Source organism: Micromesistius poutassou (assembly GCF_964030765.1).
Source record: "Micromesistius poutassou genome assembly, chromosome: 3".
Lineage (NCBI taxonomy): Eukaryota > Metazoa > Chordata > Actinopteri > Gadiformes > Gadidae > Micromesistius > Micromesistius poutassou.
The window spans coordinates 19,747,126-19,768,780 of record NC_140273.1 but is presented as its reverse complement, the minus strand read 5'-3'; the positions used below and the strand labels follow the sequence as shown (position 1 = coordinate 19,768,780).

Sequence of the window (21,655 nt, the reverse complement as noted above, 5' to 3'; positions counted from 1 at the left end):
GAACTAAGTTTTAACTTAATATTTGCCTTGTAGAATTCAGCAAGATTAAAAGTGCAAATATATCAATAAAAATTGGGAATTATACACAAGTTAACAGAGTGCCAAAACATTACACGTCTCACAGCGCTTTACACAGTATTGAAAATTCAGAGAGAGCCCATGAGTAACAGGGGAGAGGAAAAACTCCCTAGAATTGGAGATACATATAGGAAGAAACCTCGAGCAGATCCACGACCCGAGGGCCTGACCCATCTGCCTAGGGTCAGTTACAGGGCAGTGAGGTTTGTATACATGATAAATGAATAGGTTAGCTAGGTGTAGAGAATAGAACATGGTGTTTAGAGCCACCTGGGGTGTATGTTACAAAGAGGTGGGATGGTTACCTTACCAGTATGATAATGCATGAATCCCATTTAGTGTCAGAAAGTTCAAATAGTCTAGTGTAGGGATGAATTGTCATAGGGATTAGGAATTGTCATAGGGCAGTAGTGGATCGCTAGGCAGCGCAGGCCAGGAATCCGGTCAAGGGGACAGCAACAGGCGATGGTAGGGCAGTCCTAGGGATGGGACTTCAGGTGCGATGAGGGCCAAATACAAGGATAGCTAATGACTGGTAATGGTTTACCTCACAAGTGAGGTAAGGGGGAAGAGAGAGATATAGAGTGGGTTAGTATTGCTACACGTTCGTTAGTATTAAGTTAAGTTATCCTTTATTTATCCCTTTTTGGGGGAAATTCTTTCTCTGCTTTTGACCCATCTGGGAGCCGGTGAACACCCAGAGCAGTAAGTGTATCAATGGTACTATATAGTGTTACACTATAGAGAGAAAAGGCAAGAAATGTTATATATTGATAATATGATTTATCAAGTCTCAGTTCATAGCCGGGTGAACACAGTTCAACAGTAATCCCAAAAAAATACCCCATTCCAGTTGTCAGGTAAGTGTGGCAGGACCTTTTCCTGTTTATCACACATTTCACGAAGGTGGGCTACACAAAATTGGGTTGGAAAGCTAGACTAGCTATACTGTATAGCCACTGTCCATCTGATTGTCTAGTTAGCTAATATCATACGTGCTTTTACTGGCTTGATATTCGCTGCTATGGTTCAGGTTAGGTTTAGGGTTAGGGATAAGGGTGAGGATGAGGCTAAGGTTGGGGGTGAGGATAGGAGGCAGGCGGTTAGGGTATAGGGGAGGGGAGAGGTTAGGGTTAGAGGAGGGGGGGGTATGAGTAAAGGAGGGGGAGGTAAGGGTGTATGGGGGGGGAGGACAGAGGTCAGGGTATAGAGGGGGAGGTTAGGGTATAGGGGAGGGAGGTTGGGAGAGGATATGGGAGGGGGGAGGTTAGGATATAGGGGAGAGGTAACCTTACCTCATTAGGGTAACATGCATGTGTATAATAAAAATTACCATACAACAAGCCACACAACCAGGTCATTTTAAATGATTTTATATCATAAAACATCAGTTTACATTTCAACATCTGTGCACACAGTGAAACAATTCTGGGATGTGATTAAAAAAAAACAATGGTTCATCGTGAGACCATCTGACCCTAACTCTGTCCCTAACACTGAACCATGAGGAACCCGCAAAGGAACCCTTGAGAAACAAGGAACCCTTGACAACCTGTGACTTAAGTCACGTCCTGCGAGGTAGAAGTTGCATCTGAAGTCTCCACCGTCCAGCTCCGACGAGGCGCCGTCAGTGGGTCACTGAAAAGTTGCAAGAGGAAAAACACAAATCGTTAGCCTCGTAGCATAATCTATGTTGCTAGCCATAGGCCAACAATGTCAATGAGGCTACCAATGTCGATTACACTATGAGGCTACCCATGTCGATTACGCTATGAAGCTACCATGTTGATTACACTATGGGGCTACCAATGTCAATTATGCTACAATATCAATTATACTATGAGGCTAACAATACCCATTATGCTATGAAGCTAACGATATCCATTATGCTAGGAGGCTAACGATGTCCAACTAGGCGGCTAACCAGATTCCGGGTCTCCCTCCAGATAGGTGGCTCCTCCTCCATAATTTTTTTAGTTTATATAATTTGTGTTGAAGAAAATACTTTTGTTTTGAGAATTCTACACTAGAAACAGTGGTAGTAGTTTATTATTCTTTGGACACCTTGTTTAAATAATTCTGAATCAAATCAAATTTTAAACTTCAACATGAAACATGCACACACTTGGGAATTTGTAATTCAGGAATATAGTAAAACATTCTGTGAATTTAACAGCATAGCTTTGGTGGTGAAACGATGTAAAAAAACCTGTTGGTATTAACCTTCCAAAGACTTGAGCAGTCCCATCGTAGTCCTCGTCTCGCTCCTGGTGGGTCGTCAGCTTAATCTGTTCACAATACAAACACACATTAAAAGGGTGATGTTACGTTACCAAGTGTGAGTGTGACCAGCTGTTACGTTTTAGTGTCCACCTTGATGTACGCTGGATAAACTATAGTAGTAGCAGCTGATGTGACCTTAATTACTTCAAATCACAGCTTTGGCTAAAATTCACAGAATGAAAAATCTGAAGTAAAAACTAATGAAGACCCTCTACGATCGTTTGAAATAATTAAAAAGAACCTCCAGGTGTCAAGTGTTTGGTTATGGTTACCCTCTGGTCCACAGCCTCCGGTCCAGCCTGGTGCCCCATTCCTGGTCCAGGGGGATCTGGATACCCTCTGGTCCAGCCTGGTGCCCCATTCCTGGTCCAGGGGGATCTGGATACCCTCTGGTCCAGCCTGGTACCCCATGCCTGGTCTAGGGGATCTAGTTACCCTACATTATAATTAAGTGCGAGAAAATCACTAGACACATCCACATAATAATAATAATAATAATTATTATTATTATCCATTACGCATACCTGGTCCAGTGGGATCTGGTCACCTGCTGGTCCTCAGCCTCTGGTCCACCCTGGTCCAGGAGATCCTGTGAAGTCAGACAGCAGCTGATGTGACCTTAATTACTTCAAATCACAGCTTTGGCTAAAATTCACAGAATGAAAAATCTGAAGGAAAAACGAATGAAGACCCTCTACGATCGTTTGAAATAATTAAAAAGAACCTCCAGGTGTCAAGTGTTTGGTTATGGTTACCCTCTGGTCCACAGCCTCCGGTCCAGCCTGGTGCCCCATTCCTGGTCCAGGGGGATCTGGATACCCTCTGGTCCAGCCTGGTGCCCCATTCCTGGTCCAGGGGGATCTGGATACCCTCTGGTCCAGCCTGGTGCCCCATTCCTGGTCCAGGGGGATCTGGATACCCTCTGGTCCAGCCTGGTGCCACCTCCCTGGTCTAGGGGATCTAGTTACCCTACATTATAATTAAGTGCGAGAAAAGCACTAGACACATCCACATAATAATAATAATAATTATTATTATTATCCATTACCCATACCTGGTCCAGTGGGATCTGGTCACCTGCTGGTCCTCAGCCTCTGGTCCACCCTGGTCCAGGAGATCCTGTGAAGTCAGACAGCATCTTTATAGACCCGTGCACATCGCAGTCTCGAATCTAACTACCAACCCCCCCCCCCCCCCCGCAGGAGCCCCTTACCTTGAGCTGGAACGACGATGGAGATCTTGGGGTGCTTTGGTCGTCTTGTTGCAAAATACAGCCAACAGACTTACCTTGAGCAGATCTAGTAGTTTGTTGCTGTTGGTTCATGTACAAATAATTGACTATACATTTCATATCCCCCCCATTTAGCAAATAATTCCCACCCATAAACAAGGCTGACAACAGTACAAAATAACAAACTGTTCTCATGCCTTTTGTCTACTTCCTTACTACTCTCTAAAACATCGCATGCACATCGCATGAGTGTTGCCTTACTGATCAGGGTGTGATCCGAGTGACCAGAGATGCATGCTGGGATACTGTGCCATCTGACGCCTACAGTTCTGTAGAGGTTCCCCCTCAGGAGAAACCAAGTTTTCAAAAGGCTGTCGTGACAGTTACATGACCTGGAACGTCCGTCAAGACCGTGACAGGGACTCTCCAAGGAGAAACGCCAAAGGGTAGGCTGTGAGGCTCCCCCTCTCGGCGACTAGAATACAACAGCTCTTACAGGAGGGAATCATGGCGCACATTTCAACGTTCCTCTTCATAGACCTTGAAGCCCCAGTGAGGCTTTCTTCACCTCTTCTGAAGAAGAGCACAACTGCAGCTCAACAGGGACGCTAGTTGGGATGTTTCCAAGATGGTTTCCGATTCAGCCCGAGAAATACTTGGATCTCAGGGCAGGAGTACAGGAGATCCAGAGGGCTTGCCAGCATTCCATCATGTTGAGGTTAGGTACGGAAGCCACGTTGCAGAATGTTCATCTTCCATCTTCAGTTAGTTGGTTGGTTTCTCATCCGATTCTGTCCATTCGGAATGCCGTTAGTCCATCATCCATTGTACCAAGTAGCCATTGTCGCTTCCCATTGTTTGCATGATTCAGTCACACTACAGTCCAAGCTGCATGACACTCAAGTCATCCTGTCCAGTGTGTAGAAGGTCGAATTGAGATCCAGATGCTAGATCGCTCCAGGCTCTTGCTGTATTGAACACCCACTTTGTTATCCTCTTTGATTTAGGCCACAGACTTGAGTCATCAGAAACATCCGACCAAATGACACTCAAGGGTGTTTCAGGAAGAGTAGCATCCTCCTATAGCTGAAAATTAAAATGTTCAGGTAATACAAGCCAAGTAGAAAAATGTGGTGCCCAGTACCAGGTTAAAGATTGCCCCTCACACTTAGTGCCACATGCAAGGTTAAAGATCACCCCTCTCACACTTAATGCCCCGTGCAAAGTCAACAATTGCCCCGCTCACACTTAGTGCCCCATACCAGGTTAAATATTGCCCCTCACATGAAGTAGTGACCCATGCCATGCAAAGATTGCCCCTCACACTTAGTACCCCATGACACGCAAAGATTGACCAGTACCAGGTTAAAGATCACACCTCTTTATTTTCAGTTATTAGATTGTGTATTTACACAAACAATGACAATACTCAAAAGGAATACAAAGCCAAACGAGAGGAGAGACCAGTGGAGGGTTTGTAGGTCTTTGAGAGAGGAGAGACCAGTGGTGGCTTTGTAGGTCTTTGAGAGACAAGACCAGTGGAGGGTTTGACTGAGAGACCAGCGCTGGGTTTGTAGGTCTTTGAGAGACCAGTGGAGGGTTTGACGGAGAGACCAGTGCTGGGTTTGACAGAGAGACCAGTGGAGGTTTTGTAGGTCTTTGAGAGACCAGTGGTGGGTTTTTAGGTCCTTGAGAGAGGAGAGACCAGCGGAGGTTTTGACAGAGACCAGCACTGGGTTTGTAGGTCTTTGAGACGAGACCAGTGGCGGGATTGACGGAGAAACCAGTGCTGGGTTTGTAGGTCTTTGAGAGAAGAGAAACCAGTGGTGGGTTTGTAGGTCTTTAAGAAGAGACCAGTGGTGGGTTTGACGGAGAGACCAGTGGTGGGTTTGTAGGTCTTTGAGAGAAGAGACCAGTGGTGGGTTTGTAGGTACTTGAGAGCGGCGAGACCAGTGGTGGGTTTGACGGAGAGACCAGCGCTGGGTTTGTAGGTCTTTGAGAGAGGAGAGACCAGTGGAGGGTTTGATGGAGAGACCAGTGGTGGGGGGGCTAGGGCTTCAAAGCGAACGGAGGCAAACGTTGGAACATGCTCCGTGGTTCTCAGGTGCAGGAACTAGGTTGGGTTCTAGTTGCTGAGAGGGACAGCCCTCACATCTCGCCCCTTGGCATGTCTCCTTGAGGAGTCCCTGTCTCCATCCTGAAGGACGTTCCAGTTCATGTAACTGACGTGACGACGGCCTCTTAAACACTAGGTTCCCCTGAGGGGGAACGTCTACACAACTGAAGGCCTCAAACAGCGCAGAACCCGTCAGTCACACACCCTTATCAGCAGGACAACACACATGGGATGTGATGCAATGATGAGGAATGTAGTAGGAAAGTGGACGGATAAAGTATCTTCTAGGGACGAATGAGAGGCATGAGAGGGGGGGGGGGGGGAAGAGAGAGAGAGAGAGAGAGAGAGAGAGAGAGAGAGAGAGAGAGAGAGAGAGAGAGAGAGAGAGAGAGAGAGAGAGAGAGAGAGAGAGAGAGAGAGAGAGAGAGAGAGAGAGGGAGGGGGCGGGGCCAGAGAGGGGGCGGGGCCAGAGAGGGGGCGGGGCCAGAGAGGGGGCGGGGCCAGAGAGGGGGCGGGGCCAGAGAGGGGGCGGGGCCAGAGAGGGAGCGGGGCCAGAGAGGGAGCGGGGCCAGAGAGGGAGCGGGGCCAGAGAGGGAGCGGGGCCAGAGAGGGAGCGGGGCAGGGCCTACGTGGGGCAGGGCGGGGCAGGGCCTACGTGGGGCAGGGCCTATGTGGGGCGGGGCCTGAGAACCGGTTCAAACTAAACACTGTCAGCCCACAGCATTAAAAGAAAATGTTGTGACTTACAGTTCGCAGTTTCTTCTTCGTGGTTCGATCGTGATACTCACAGAATCTGTTTCTTCTTCTTGAGCTGTGAAGGAGAGCAACGAGATTAGTTTTACGGCTTGTGTGTGTGGCTGTGTGTGTGTGGCTGTGTGTGTGTGTGTGTGTGTGTGTGTGTGTGTGTGTGTGTGTGTGTGTGTGTGTGTGTGTGTTTTAATTAGTGATTAATCCAATAAATCCAAATAAATTATTAAAATAAGTTATTTTTCCCATCTAACTACGACGGTAACCGAGTGGTCATTGTGTGACGTCATGGCCCCGCCCCCCTACGTCTTCAGCCGCCAACTCCGTCATCGAGTCATTGATAAATATCTGCAGCCGCGTCACCCGGCGAAAAATATCAATTAACTCAATTAAAAACAGCTTACGACGACATAGATCCAGAACTACTATTATTTAACTTATCAAGTAGGCCTAGAGTGAAAAACAATAAGATAAATTATAAATAAGTGTCCTACTCACAGCAGGTCCGGATGTAGCGGGCCGTTTTACTTCAAAAAGTGTTCGTTAATTAACCCGACGGTCAACCTGGAAAACAAAAGGACCAGACGGATCATTAGTTACTTTTATAACTTCAACCGGACGTTTCTAACCATGTTTCGGTTAAACTACTAAAATAACGTCAATATTAACCGTGTAATGGAGACGGCTCAGCGTCTTTTTCAATCTAACCTGTGGTGGAGCCAACAGCTGACGGAGCGCGAGCAGCAGCAGCACAGTGAGGCTCAATGGAGACGCAGCGCGAACCGCACCGAGACCCGCGAAATAATCAGCGAATAATCAGCGGAACTACATGCAGGTGTGCGCCGCCATAGATGTGTGTGTGTGTGTGTGTGTGTGTGTGTGTGTGTGTGTGTGTGTGTGTGTGTGTGTGTGTGTGTGTGTGTGTGTGTGTGTGTGTGTGTGTGTGTGTGTTGAGCGGGGGTGGGAGTGGGTGGGTGGGTTTGGGTTACAAACTGTGGGTGTGTGTTTGGGTTTGTGTGTTTAAAAGGTGAACGATATGTGGATGAGTGGGAATAAATGGTATATATTATGTGGATGTGTGAGTGTGGCTTAAAACCATATGGAGTAGAGGAATACTGTTACTACCAGGAATTGTATGCTGATTGAAGTATGAAATTACACCGTATGATGGTGTATTTCCTTTTGATGAAAGTAATACAAATAATAAAAAAATAAATGCCTAATGTGTAACATAACTAATTAACTATAAATACAATTACTATTATAGAACATAAAAAAATAGAACACAACTTACTTAACTTAAATATGCAAATTACAACATTTGGGCAAATTATGCAACTATGAAAGTCTTTATAGTTGCGTTTGTTTATTCACAAAATAGAAATGCTATAACGGCATAAAAAATAATAAAATCAATCAGCTCAGATATTTATTGTCAAAGTGATGAAGTTATCAAAACGTACAGAAATCCAAATGACACTAAATGTTTCAAATGACATTAATAAAAGAATACATTATATTGTTACTTTAATATTCTTATATTGTATATTTGAACAGTGTTCCAATATATTAGTCAAACATTTACATGTATTAAATCTATATCTGTACATATTTTATACAAACAAAAACAAGGCGATGACATTATAGTCATACATCAAATATCCGTAGTCACACCCAATTCATAAAGAAGACATTTATTGCCTGTTACACAATGCATGGACAAACAAATAAAAAAAACGAATTGATTGCAGTGTTTCCCACACATAGGCCAATGTGTGGCGCTGCGCCACAGATTGAACAACAACCGCCACAAATTGATTCCGCTTTTCTTATTTATTTTTACTTGAACGCGATTTTTAAATGTAACTCCGCCAGCCCGTAATCGTGCCCCCGTAATGCTGCCAGTCCGACATGTTCCCATTCCAACAGTCCTGTGCGCGTATGCAAATTAGCCATGTGCGCCAAACAGAAGAAGGGCCCTATCTTGCGACCGGCGCAATTGACTTTCTACACCGACGCATGTGTCGTTGCTAGTTTGCACCCGGCGCAAAGCTGATTTTCCCCCGCAGCAACCAGGCACCACTACACTTGCATGTTGAATATTATGATGTCAAAGATTATTCATACGTGTGAAACTGCATAGAAATAGCGTGTGGATTGTGGAAACATAGGGCCATAGGGCTGCATGAATGAACATGAATGAAGTATAGTAGGCTATGCCATGCGTTCAAATAATAATAATAACAATAATACATTCGAGCAAAGTATATTCCAGGCTTCCAAAACAAAATCTAGTTTTAGGGTAAATGATTGGTTAAATTATTTGGGAAAGAACAGCTGATACAGCGGTAGGTTGTACTTTTAAATCAATGCATCTGAAAACACCGTACAGCAAACACATATGATCTTGACCCAGACATCGTGTACAAGCCCATTACTTTTAGGATTGATGAGTATTTGATCGTGAGAAAACATAGTTTTACCGCGAGTGAGTATTTAATAGAATGAATGAATGCGGGTGATGCTTGGTGCGCGCCCATCTGTCTAAACACACGCAAATTAAACACGTAGGGCCTAAGTGTATGAGAAGAAAATCGAGTCAGTCGACCTGCGATAAGCAGCTGATTCTGAACGAACTCGTCTTCGAGATGGACGTGTTCTAACGCATTTTTAATCAAAAAAAAAATCGAAAATTAAATGGTCAGATATATATAATATCTGACCATTTAATTTTCGAAATTTTAGGTGAAGCCGAGCTTCCCTTGCAGTCGAGAAGTCGCCACTACGAAAGAATGCAATGCAACTAGCGAGATCTAAACAAACTAAGCTCCACCGAATTACTACAATGCAGAAGTAGTGGAGAATGGCGAAACACAGCAACTCTAGCCTACTCTCAACCAAAATAAAAATAATCGCCGCCCGGTGCAGCAGTGTGAACTGCCCAGTTTTTAGAACGTCTCAGTCCGTCTCGTCGCAAGGAGTCGCAAGGAGTTGCGAGTTGCAAGCAGTTGCGTCGCGAATCTTTGGTCTGAATTGGCACATTGAACTGGCACATTGCTACCTGGTCTGTGGGAAACACTGAAGTAGGCCTACGTAATTTTTTCATTTCATTGACAAGCAATTCAATTATGGTCATACTCTTGTTTGCTAGCGGCTACGATTTCAGTACTATTGAAGATCTTCGCTCCTTCTCAACTCAGTGGTAATATTTTTTTCACAAAATACAACCAATAGTACGTTAATGTTAAATCTTACTTGTGAAAAGTAATCCCCTGATTCCTATTTTCGACGGTCCGCTCATTTGAGCAGGAACACCAGCCCGGCATCCTTGTTCTCTTCTGTAGACGCGACCTGTCAGCTGTCAGCTCAGGCTGCTCATCACCACTCCAAGACGGCGGCTGAATTTCTCGCGTCACAGCAGCCAATGCTGCGTCCACTTATAAGATGTCTATGGCCCAGGTAACAATGGCTTCCCCGCGTAAACGCACTGCAGGTGAACCCTGGTGACGCGGCGCGGCACCGCGGCTCCTCTGTCCTGCTGCTCCACACTGAACCGGCTCCTCCTGCCGCGGCCCCTGGACGCTCCCAATTTGTTTCCTTTTTTACATTTAACGACTTAACAAGTCAGAGTATTATGTTGTAAATTATGTATTATTAATTGTCTTATTCTCATTTCCCTGATTTGCTACACGTTTTTACACCTCTGATTGCAAGAGGTGCAATCAGAGGTGTATAATGGCAGTCAACAATTCGGCACCTGCCCCTCATAACTCCTGAGTGTGCACGTCCCTGGGAAGAACGAACCGCGGTGTGGACCAAACCATTTTTTAAGAAGGGGCCAAGGGGATTATTGAAATTATTAAAATTAGAATATTGTATGATTTGTGGCTTGGTTTTAATTCTGATTCATTCATAGGAATATATATTAGTTCAGTGTATGCATAATCATTTTGTCATAGAGGCTACTGGGGCTGTGTGTGGGCCCTAGCGGGCTGTGGGCCAGTGGCGATTCTAGACCGGTTTTAATGGGGGGGCCGAGATGGGGCCGGCTTTTCTGTTAGAGGGGCACAAACAAAATCGTTGGCGGGGTGGGGGGGGGGGGGGGATGGATCGCGGACAAGCGCTGTTGCAGGCATGATTGTTGAGGGGGGGGGGGGGGGGGGTGGGGTTGCCTCGTTTGGGGGGGCCGGACTCAGAGTTACGGGGGCACTGGCCCCCCCCCCCCAGAACCGCCACTGCTGTGGGCCCTTATAATTGTCATAACCTTTCCCCCCTATACGACGGCGCTGAGTACAGCACAGAGCAGCAGCTAAAAACTCTTTCATATATTAATGACCAACACAAAGATTTGTGACTCACCAAGAATTTTCTTCAAGTTGGATTAATTCTTTCTCCCGCCTAGCATAATGTCCGAGAATGTCAGGCTCTGGTAACGTTCAGCCACTAACAGTAAACGTTTCAAGCAAAAGATAATATAAAGCCAAGACCTTTACAGGTCCGCTTCTTCTCCTAAGTTGCATTGACACATTACTGCCGCCAATAGTTGGGTGTGGAATTGCATCTGTGAACGTTGAATTCTCCGGTTGTTCTTCTCGTCAATTGATTGATGGAACAGGGGCACGTAAGGGATGTATGTTTCATTTGAACGGCTGCGACAGATGTAATTAAGGATGTGATTGCCTCCTCCGCTGTTTCTACATTTTCTATACTTTTTTTTTTAATCAGTGTAGGCTATCCTATGTTCGCCCATGGTTATATAAATGTTTAGGTCTACTAGAAGGATTTCAAGCAATGTTTTATTCGCAAAGACGGCAATATTTTTTAGAACGCTGTCATGTACCTGCGCATGAAATGGAAAATCGATCTCTGAGCAATCGATTTCAGCACGTTCTTTCTGGACAGCGTCGTTCAAGGAGTCTTTCCTAAGAAAACTCCTAAGACTGTTCGGGAACCACGCCTATAGAGGTAAACATGTAGTAGCGCGCTAAGAGTGGACGTTATCGATACACACAGTGTATTGTATTTGGAAACTGTGTTATATACAGTAGGCCTACATGGTTGTTAAAATACCAATTTTTTGTTGTGAATTCACTGTGGTAAGTGTGTGTGTGCGTGTGATGTATTGCATTTAATGAGTTTTATGCATTGTGTCCTTTATGCACAGTATAAATGAGAAAATAATTAAGAACTTAAATGGCTCATATTTCTTTATTAGAGCGTTTGAAAAAGGTATGACTGTCAAAATGTATTTCACCGTACTGAATAAATTATTGATGTAGCCTAGGCCTACTTGGCCCCTGAATGTAACGTGTGGCCCCTTAATGGCCCCTGTTTCAGAAAAATCCTAGAACCGCCACTGGTAATCCATCGTTGGACCTAGGGCCTCTCGAGGGTGGTATCCTACTGAGATGTCCATGTTGGCTGTTTAAAAGGCACGTACATACCTTCCGCGTTGCACGTCTGTGGTCTGCTGCGGATGCATTCATTTCTTAATAAAAATTAAGGGTCAACATCGGTCTGATGTCTTTACCGATCCTTAGGCAACCTTTCAGTTGCCTGTTCACAAGCTGCGCGTCTAGTATAAGCTGAACTTTTAAGGGTACCATAAATCCTTGGTTTCAGAGTTATTTGTGCAGCAATTATGAACTTTTTCATAGTTATGAGTATTTCATAGTATTCTTTGCGTTGGCTTCATTTTGTAATTCCCTTTATTCATTTTATTAATTCCCTAATTAAGAATATTCAAAGAAATGGAAAATAAATGGTATGAAAAGTTATTTGATTTCTCTAGTAATCCTACCTATATTACTAATTGCGTGGGGATTGAACCCCAGACGACCGGGTGCAAGTCCAACACATTAACTCGAGATCTCCCTGCTTTCAAATCCATGGTCAATATTAAATTTAAATATGTTACGCTTATTGGCCTACTTATGCATTCAACAGATCGCCGATTTTTGTGCCAGGCAGCCTCCCTGTTTCTATTAATGGTTACGGTGTTCCCTTTTTGAGTTATTATATGCTTGTACTCCCCATAAACCTCCACAAGCAGCTTCTGTTCGCCGCTGGAAAAGATCCCGCTCGGTCCTTTTCGGACATTTGATCCATGATTCCACATTCACGGTTATGGGCTGGTTATATATCTCGTGAATGCGCGTAATCGAGGATAACGTTAGCCTTGCTTGAACTAACCTGAGAAAGGCGCAGCTAAACTGCGTTGATGCAATGGCTTAAGCTTCAAGTGGAAGTTGGCGCTAGTTCTAACCGGGCTTAATCAACTAAGCGCCGCTTTCGTTAGCGACTTTGATGGAATAGCCTACCCTTCTCTTCAGATCTGAACAGAGCCTTATTTACAAACATATTTTAAACAATACTTATCAACAAAACCTCCTTGAATTAGATGTGTTACCACAGAGTCAAAGCTGTAATTTAGATTAACTTTATTCAGATTTTGGTACATGGTACTTGGTAGCCAGCAGGGTTCTACATATTGTAGAGCAGACCTTTGATGAACATAAAGAAGATGGGTAAACAAACACCAGTTCTGATGGTAACTTTCAGAGTTGGTCCTCCTGAGGTGGTAGCCACGCTGGATGTTGGTCCAGCAGTTGTACTCTGCCCTTGAGTAGAAGTGGGTCCTGCAGTGGTTGCTTGTCCTGAAGTTATTGTAGTTGGTCCTACTGTGGGAGCTATAGCATGACTTGTTTGTCCAACTATAGAAGTTGTAGAAAATGTGGTCCTCAACATAGATGTGGGCTCTACTCTGATAGCAGTAGATCCTTCAGTTGTAGTTATGAGTCCTGCTTGGCTAGTTGTAGACCTTCTAGTTGTAGTAGTGGTTGTTTGTCCTGAAGTTGTTGTAGTTGGTCCTATTAAGGTAGGTCATGCAGAGGGAGTGATTTTATATTTAAGTATATTATCTTGAGGTGAATGAAACCTTTTACAGTACTATTTACAACCCACCCATCTTGCTTTGCTAATGAAGTGTTTAAACTAGCAATTTATGTGAAATTATAATTGTAGTGTTATAGTTACCTGCAGCAATAGTAGTAGTGTCCACATCGAGGAAGGTGATTTTTTCATTCAGTGCATCCTTCAATACCTGCACTGCAAGGCTTTCAGTGGGAACAGCAGATTCTTTGTTGAAGATCAGCCTCAAGTCCACAAAGACTGATCCCTTACTAGAAATGTGATAATGAAAATGAAACAAAAACACCAGAATTAGGATAAACTAGTTTCAAAGCTTTTTAGCTTTTCTATCACTATCATATTGATTGGCAATCATCTATGTTATATACATAAAGGTATTCATTAATAAATAAAGAGCATGAAAATAATTCAATAAAAGTGGTGGTACTTACACAAAAAGTATTTCAATAAAATTGGTTGTACTTACGCAAAAGAGTTGATTGTACTCCTGGAATATGTTGCAGGAAAACTAGGTTTGAAGCCATTGTTAACCTATTATAAGATATAAAATGTATTAATATTCAACATGTTTTATGTTTTTCATGTTAAAATGCAGGAATTCAATATTTTTTATAATTCAAACTGAAATAAATCTTCATATCATTATCTCACCTCTGTTGTAACATTAGCAGCCAGCTCCTCATAGGCTGTGGAGCTTGTATCTAAGTAGTCGTCTATAAATGTACGTCTCATGCTGAATCTTAAATCAATAGTCCCTTCATTTTCTGAAGGGGGATCAGCAGTTGTCGTTGTTGACACTGCAGTTGTCGATGATCCTGCAGTTGCTGTTGTGGGTCCTGCAGTTGTAGCTTCTGATCCATGAATTGTTGTTGGTTTAGGATTTGGCGTTGTTGGTCCTGCTGTTGTTGTTGTTGATCCTGCAGTAGTAGTTAATGTTGTTGTTAATGGTCCTGCAGTTGGTGCTGGTAAAGCAGTTGTCATTATAGGTCCTGAAGTTGTCGTTGTTGACACTGCAGTTGTCGATGATCCCGCAGTTGCTGTCGTGGGTCCTGCAGTTGTAGCTTCTGATCCATGAATTGTTGTTGGTTCAGGATTTGGCGTTGTTGCTCCTGAAGTTGTTGATCCTGCAGTTGTTTGTGTTGGTCCTTCCGTTGTTGTTAGTTCTGTGTTTGTAGTTGATGTTGGTCCTGCAGTTGTGTGTTTTGCTGTTGTAACTGGTGGTCCTTTAACTGTTGTTGTTGGTCCTTTAGTCTTTGTTGTTGGTCCTGCTGCAGTAGTTGATCGTTTTTCAGTCGTTATTTGTTGCTCAGTGGTTGTTGGTCCTGCAGTTGTTGAGGGTTTTGCTTTGGTAGTTGTTGGCCCTGCAGTTGTTGATTTTGTTTCAGTAGTTGTGGTTGATGGTCCTGCAGTTGTTGTTGCTAGTCCTGCTGAAGTAGTTGATGGTCTTGCAGCTGGTGTTGTCGGTTCTGCAGTTTCAGTTGATCCTGCTGTAGCAGTCGGTGGTCCTGAATTTGTTGTTGTGTCTCCTGCTTTAGTAGTTGTGAGTCCTGCAGAAGTAGTTATGGGTCCTACAGTTGTTGATGTTGGTTCAGTAGTTGTCGTTGTTGGTCCTGAAGTTGTTTCTCCTTCTGTTGTTGTTGGTCCTGTGTTTGTAGTTGTGTGTTCTGCTGTTGTAATTTGTGGTCTTTTAACTGTTGTTGTTGGTTCTTCAGTTTTGGTTGTTGGTCCTGCTGCAGTAGTTGTTACTTGTTTTGCAGTGGCTGTTGGTCCTGCAGTTGTTGTTGTGGGTCCTGCAGTTTCAGTTGGTCTTGATGTAGCAGTCGTTGGTCCTGAATTTGTTGTTGTGTGTCCTGCTTTAGTAGTTGTGGACCCTACAGAAGTAGTTGTGGGTAATGCAGTTGTTGTTTTTGGTGCTGCAGTTGTTGTTGTGGTTTTTCCTGCCGTTGTTGATGATCCTGAAGTTGTTGTTATTGGTCCTGCAGTTGTTTGTCCTTCTGTTGTGGCTGCGGGTCCTACAGTTGTTGTCGGTCCTGCAATTGTTGTTGTTGCTGCAGCAAATGTTGTCGTTGGTGCAGCAGTTGTTGTTGTTAGTTCAGCAGTTGTTGTCATTGGGGCAGCAGTTGTTGTGGTGGGTCCAGCAGTTGTCGTTGTTGGTCCTGAAGTTGTCGTTGTTGGTGGTGCAGTTGTTGTTGGTGCAGCATTTTTCGTTGTTGGTGCAGCAGTTGTTGTTGTTGGTCCGAAAAAAGTTGTTTTGGGTGCGGCATTTGTTGTCGTTGGTGCAGCAGTTGCCGTTGTTGGTGCAGCAGTTGTGATTGTTGGTGCAGCAGTTGTCATTGTTGTTGCAGCTGTTGTCGTTGATCCAGCATTTGTTTTTGTTGGTGCAGCAATTGTCGTTGTTGGTGCAGCAGTTATTGTTGTTGGTCCTAAAGTGTTCGTTGTTGGTGCGGCAGTTGTCGTTGTTGCTGCAGGAGTTGTTGTCGTTATTTCAGCATTTGTTGTCGTTGGTGCAGCAGTTCTTGTCGTTGGTTCAGCAGTTGTTGTCGTTGGTCCAGCAGTTGTTGTGGATCCCACGGTAGTAGTTAATAGTCCAGTAGTTGTTGTTGGTTCTGCAGCTGTTCTTGATGGTTTTGCTGTTGTAGTTGTTGGGCCTGCAGTTGTAGTGAGTCCTGCTGTAGCAGTTGTGGATCGTGCTGTAGTAGTTGTGTGTATTGCATTTGTTGTTATTGGTCCTGCAGTTGTCTGTCCTTCTGTTGTGGCTGTGGGTCCTACAGTTGTTGTTGTTGGTCCTGCAATTGTTGTTGTTGCTGCAGTAAATTTTGTCGTTGGTGCAGCAGTTGTTGTCGTTAGTTCAGCAGTTGTTGTCGTTGGAGCAGTAGTTGTTGTGGTGGGTCCAGCAGTTGTTGTTGTTGGTCCTGAAGTTGTTGTTGTTGGTACAGCAGTTGTCATTGTTGTTGCAGCAACTGTTGTTGGAGCAGCAGTTGTTGTCGTTGGTGCAGCAGTTGTTGTCGTTGGTGCCACAGTTGTCGTTTTTGGTGCTGCAGTTGTTGCAGCAGTTGTTGCAGCAGTTGTTGTGATTGATTCAGCAGTTGTCGTTGTTGGTACCGCAGCTGTTTTCGTTGGTGCAGCAGCTGTTGTCGTTGGTTCAGCAGTTGTTGTTGGTGCCGCAGTTGTCGTTGTTGGTGCCGCAGTTGTCGTTGTTGGTGCCGCAGTTGTCGTTGTTGGTGCAGCAGTTGTCGTAATTGTTGCAGCAATTGTTGTTGTTGGTGCAGAAGTTGTTGTTGGTGCAACAGTTGTTGGTGTAGCAGTTGTGGTCGTTGGTGCAGCAGGTGTCGTTGGTGCCGCAGTTGTCATTGTTTGTTCAGCAGTTGTTGGTTTAGCAAATGTCGTCGTTGATGCAGCAGTTGTCATTGGTGCAGCAGTTGTCGTTGGTGCAGCAGTTGTTGTCGTCGGTGTAACAGTTGTGGTCGTTAGTGCAGCAGTTGTCGTTGTTGGGGCAGCAGTTACTGTCCTTGGGGCAGCAGTTGTCATTGTTGGTTTAGCAGTTTTTGGTGCAGCAGTTGTCGTTGTTGGTGCAGCAGATGTTGTTGTTGTTGGTGCAGAAGTTGTTCTTGTTGGTGCAGCAGTTATTGTAGTTGTTGGTGAATCAGTTGTTTTCGTCGGTGCAGCCGTTGTCGTTGTTGGTACCAAAGTTGTTGTCGTTGGTGCCGCAGTTGTCGTCGTTGGTGCAGCAGTTGTTGTCGTTGGTGCAGCAGTTGTCATTGTTGGTTCAGCAGTTGTTGGTTCAGCAGTTCTCATCGTTGATGCAGCAGTTGTTGACGCTTGTGCAGCAATTGTTTTCGTTGGTGCAGCAGTTGCTGTCCTTGGTGCAGCAGATGTCATTGTTGGTTTAGCAGTTGTTGGTTCAGCAGTTGTCATTGGTGCAGCAGTTGTTGTCGTTGGTGCAGCAGTTGTCGTAATTGTTGCAGCAATTGTTGTTGTTAGTGCAGAAGTTGTTGTTGCAGCAGTTGTCGTTGGTTCAGCAGTTGTTGGTGCAGCAGTTGTGGTCATTGGTGCAGCAGTTGTCGTTGTTGGTGAAGCCGTTGTAGTTGTTCTTCCAGTTATTGTCTGTGCAGCAGTTGTTGTTGTTGCAGGAGTTGTGTTTGTTGTTGCAGCAGTTGTTTTCGTTGGTGCAGCAGTTGCTCTCCTTGGTGCAGCAGTTGTCGTTGTTGGTTTAGCAGTTGTTGGTGCAGCAGTTGTTGTTGTTTGTGCAGCAGTTGTTGTTGTTGTTGGTGCATAAGTTGTTGTTGGTGCAGCAGTTGTTGTTGTTGTTGCAGCAGCAGTTGTTGTTGGTGCAGCAGTTATTGTCGTTGGTGTAACAATTGTGGTCGTTGGTGCAGCAATTGTTTTTGTTGGTGCAGCAGTTGTAGATGGTGCAGTTGTTGTCGTTTGTGCAGCAGTTGTCATCGGTGCAGCAGTTGTCGATGTTGGTGCAGCAGTTGTCGTTGCTGTCGTTACACTTGTCATAGTTTGTCTCTCAGTTGCCATTTTTGATTCAGCAGTTGTTGTGAGTCCTTTAGTTTCTGTTGGTCTTGTAGTTGCGGGTTGGATTATTGTTGATGGTATTGGAGTGATGACGGGGGGTCCCATTGTACTAGTCTTGATTTCCTCAGATGTACTTGTTGGTCTTTCAGTTCTAGAGGTCAGCCCTGCATTAGCTGTCGTGGGACCCTCTGCTGTAGCATTTGCGATTCCTAAAACTGCTTGGGTTGGTAAATGCATGTTTGTTTTAGATTTTTTATTTATTTAACCATCAAGCTGAAAATATTTTCTTCGTTATAAGACTTACCTATAAATATGATTCTGAATGCTTTCATATTTAAACGTGTTACTTTTGAACCTAAGGACACATTAAAATGTTATTCAATGTTTGTAGAAATATGTATCAATAATGTAATAATCATAAAGATGACAACTAATGTATTCTTGTAGCCTGGAGGCCGTGCCGTTTCACTACACTAATCAGTCTGAAGCATTCTTTGCCCACACCGATTTCCTAAAATTACAATTTAAATGGGGCCAATAAGGCACTGAGTCATAGTTGATGTTACTGTCATTCAGGGACTGAATCATAGTTGCTGTTGTAAAATACAGGCCAATGCTGATAAAACAGAAATGGAGTTTTCTGAAGCAAGGAGCATCAACGTTAACCTAAGTCAAGTAAACACAGCTTTAAGTGCAGTTATTGCAGAAATATACTTAATCAAAACTATTAAGAAATATCAGGGTATCCATTAGCAGAGTTTCTTGGCGGAAAATTCATTTTCGCCATCCTGAATAGTGCACCGTGATCGCGGCACATGTTTTCAGAATGTTCAGAATGATCCGTGTAGCAAAACAGAATGTGAGGTCAGGTTATCAGGAAGGTCCCCAGGCTAGTATTGTTGTCCGTAGCTGCTTTAACTATTGCACAGAAAGGTCTCCCTTTGTGAGTTGTGTATTTGAGAATGAAGCTAAACATTTTACCAACAATTAAATTAGTTTTTTTTAATCATTCATTTAAAAAAAATCATTTTGTTCTTACTGTTCATTTGCATGCCTTTTACAGCCTATGTTCAGCGACGACAACAATGCCTATTTCCCTTAGTTGGTAAGTTATTTTTAAATGTGCATGCATATCTTCATTATTTAGTTTCCACTTTCTAAATTATTCAGTGGAATACATTTCATTAAATAGCCATTGTCACTTCATCTCTTTATATAATTTATGATTTTAATATTGTCCAAGTTTTGTTCTAAGTCCTATACAAACACACACACACACACACACACACACACACACACACACACACACACACACACACACACACATTGGCAGACATGTCAACATGGATGAGGTTAAGTTCATATGCGTAGCTAGTTCCCGCGGGACATTCTAGTCATGCAACACCTATAAGCCAACATTTAATCGTTTGTCAGGGTTAGGGTTAGTGATTACTCATCGCACCATTTTTTCTAAATCAACCACAGGATAGCAGTATAGCGAAAGTGATACAAACTTCAAGCGATTGAAGCACAATAACACAATTATTAAAATTGCTACACTCCTCGCTCTAAACCTTTGGTCATTTTGCAGCGATGTATCCTCATACAATGGTACGAAAAGTTATTCAGTTTGTAAGTTATTACAAATATTATTTTGGGTCTTGCCAGAATTTTGTATTGATTGTATATGATGTTTAATTGGTTAGTTAAACTGCTCGTGGCGTTTTTCATGCTCATTTGGGGTCTTGAGGGAATAAAATCGGAGTAGGATAAATTCTCTTTAAGAAATTACCAAAATGATATATTTTATTACACAACATGTATTTAAAACATGTGGAACCATGAGCTACCTTTTTGTTTGGAATTCCCCTGCACCCAAGTTCTCGTATATATCCATGTGTTTGTGGCCACTGGCGACCAATGGCCATTATTCAATTTTCTGTAACATGCACATGCATACATAAATACAGCACATATATCCTGTATTTAATACATGAGCGTGAACATGTAATATGAACACAATATTTGGAACAACCCCTGAAATGATTGATTCTTGTTTCCTGTGATAGGAGTGGAACGCTGTGATGAGGTACATATATATACACATATATATATATATATATATATATATATATATATATATATATGTATACAATGTAAACACAGTTCACTTTTTAATTTTTCTTTATCTCCAATAGTGCACTTCAGTCATTTACTAATCTAAAGATAAAAAATCGCCTTCAAAACAGCTTGGCATTTCGGAAGCTCTTACTCTAACAACAACAAGTATGGATGCCCGCAGGGGCCTCTTTGCGCTTCTTTGCTGAATCAGATGAATCAGTTATTAGAACTGCTTGTGATGGTTGAGAATTTATCAGGGGGTTGTTTATAATTGTAAGCAATGTATTGCAATGCAAATGTTAGAATGGGTGTTAAGTTTGCCTCTTAATGCTTAATGCAAGTTCACTTTAGTCTATCAATGTAATGACAGCGAAATGGGCATCCATTGTTGTGACGTGAACTCGGAGGACTCCGGTTGCTTTGCTTCCGCACGAAACTCTGAGCGAAAACTCCGACCCAACGGAGTGTTCAAAGCACTTTCCTTTTAAGGTCTGAACCTCCGAAACTCCTGGAAACTCTGAGCGTTTTGGAGGCGGCATTACATTTTAATTAATAAAATACTTTATAAATCAGTCTGAGGGCTATATATGTCACTAAGAGAAATGTGAAACCTAGATTGCGTCTAGTCATAATGTCATTATGGCAACCAGTGCACTGTGGTTTGAGGAAAAAGCCGGCTAAATCATTTAATCATTTAATAAGATTAGTAAATATAGACTATTCTCAATTTGGGGGCTCCAGCCCTAAAAGAAGTGACTCATAAAGCAAATGCTAGGTTAAGGTTAGTGTTAGGGTTAGGGATAGGGTCCAACTTTTCACTAAGCGACCAAAGATTTTCACAGAGCATTTTCAAGATGCCCCCTGATTGAAAGGTCTTATGGCTAAATTACGATCCCTTGGCTATGAAATTGGATGAATATCTAGCTTGTGTTTCCAATGCATTTCAATGGAGCATTTGATTATGCTTTTTTTGCCTTTCCTGTAGGGCTAGAGCATCCAAATGTATGCCCTGATTCATATACAAGAGCACATGTCTCTATCTTATTCATTCTAGGCTCACATTAATGGTGTGTTTTTTTATATCTTCCTTAGGGCTGTCAAATTAATGTGTTAATTTCGAGTAATTAATCATAGAAAAAACAACACGTTCAAAAAATTAACGCAGATTATTATTATTATTATTTTTTTTTTTTCAGATTGAGTTTTTTTTGGCAGTATTCAAGAAAAAGTGTTAAAGTCAAAACAAAGTATTGTATATTTTTTGCCTGAAATGCATTGCATCTTGAGTGAGATGGAAATGTTATTAATTTGATCTTAAAATGCACTGTATGTTAATGAAAGACATGTTTTAAATAAAAGAGACATTGAACTTTGAAGTCTATTATGTCTATTATTCATTGAATCACTCATCTGCCAAAATTTATTTGAATTCAATTACTTTGAAATACTTTCTCGGCAAAAGTATGCGATTAATTTAGATTAATTAATCACAGAGCCTGTAATTAATTCCATAATTTTTTTGATAATTCAATAATCGCTTGACAGCCCTAATCTTCCTATAACCACTCAGCGAGGGTTACACCAGTTCAGGTTGGGCTGGAACCACCAAACATATAATTTTAGTTAGT

At 43.0% G+C, this 21,655-nt stretch overlaps 1 protein-coding gene and 1 long non-coding RNA gene across 2 annotated transcripts in view; both read right to left on the bottom strand.

Annotated features, from left to right (window-relative positions):
* LOC311341124 (uncharacterized protein) overlaps positions 1-21,655 on the bottom strand; it is a gene marked incomplete at its 3' end in the record, with an annotated part of 99,047 nt that overhangs the window by 2,667 nt on the left and 74,725 nt on the right. The gene's annotated exons all lie outside the window — the stretch shown is intronic.
* On the bottom strand, positions 6,376-7,385 carry LOC311340761. The gene is made up of 3 exons (XR_014633277.1): positions 7,164-7,385; positions 6,954-7,019; positions 6,376-6,519 (listed from the first exon to the last, which is right to left on the bottom strand). It is a non-coding gene; the product is annotated as an uncharacterized lncRNA (long non-coding RNA).